Source organism: Myotis daubentonii, chromosome 15, assembly GCF_963259705.1.
Source record: "Myotis daubentonii chromosome 15, mMyoDau2.1, whole genome shotgun sequence".
In the NCBI taxonomy this organism is placed as follows: domain Eukaryota; kingdom Metazoa; phylum Chordata; class Mammalia; order Chiroptera; family Vespertilionidae; genus Myotis; species Myotis daubentonii.
The window spans coordinates 697850-698924 of NC_081854.1; positions in this window are offsets into that span (position 1 = coordinate 697850).

A 1075-nucleotide genomic window follows, 5' to 3' on the forward strand; every position below is an offset into this window, starting at 1 on the left:
AGCTACAATCTAGGCCCACAAAGCTCCGCTGTCTTTCCTAAAGGCTATGAGCAGCAACGCAAACTGGGCCAAACTGAAGACGTATATTCTGCCATCACACTATACCTTGAGGCACACAAGGTTTGGGATCCCAACCAATGCTGTTCACACCTTCATGCTAGCAAACCCAGTTAATTTCAAAGCACCCGAAACAGTGACTAGAACCCCAAGATGAACAGTGGCTTGAACAATAAGACCATAAGACCTTTATTTCATACAAACAAGAGCAATGATAGGTGCAGTTCCCGGGTTGGTGAGTTGGAGGCTGGAAAATGCCTTCACAGGAGTCATGTGAGATCAACAATCCCTGAAAAATGTCCATTTTTTAAAATGCCCAACTGAGTCCTCTAGGTCAAAACTGGGAAAGTCCCATGACCTAACTCAATAGAGAGGAAAAAATAAGGGGAAGAGAAAGTGCTCACAAAACTCATGAATTGCCCCCCAACTGGGGGCTTACATCCCTGAATGTTCTAGAATAGATAAATGTTGCACACTGTAGACTTCCACCAGGAGGTAGAGTTGAAATGGGTTCTGCTCCAGAATTGCCAGTGATGTAAGTCTGGCTATGACCCTGGGCAAGTTAAAAAGTGCAATGAAGCCCTAACTGGTACGGGTAAGTGGATAGAGTGTTGGCCTGCAGACTGAAGGGTCCCAGGTTAAATTCCAGTCAAAGGCATGTACCTTGGTTGCTGGCACATCCCCAGTAGGGGGTGCGCAGGAGGCAGCTGGTCGATGTTTCTCTCTCATCGATGTTTCTAACTCTCTATCCCTCTCTCTTCCTCTCTGTAAAATATCAATAAAATATATATTTTTAAAAAAGTGCAATGCGCCCTAGCTGGTTTGGCTTTGTGGATAGAGCATCGGCCTGTAGACTGAGGTCCTGGGCTCGATTCCGGTCAAGGGCACATGCCCAGGTTGACGGCTTGATTCCCCTTAGGGGCGTGTAGGAGACAGCAGATCTATGATACTCTCTCATCACTGATGTTGGTATCTCTCCCTTTCCCCTCCTTTCTGAACTCAATAAAAATACATTAAA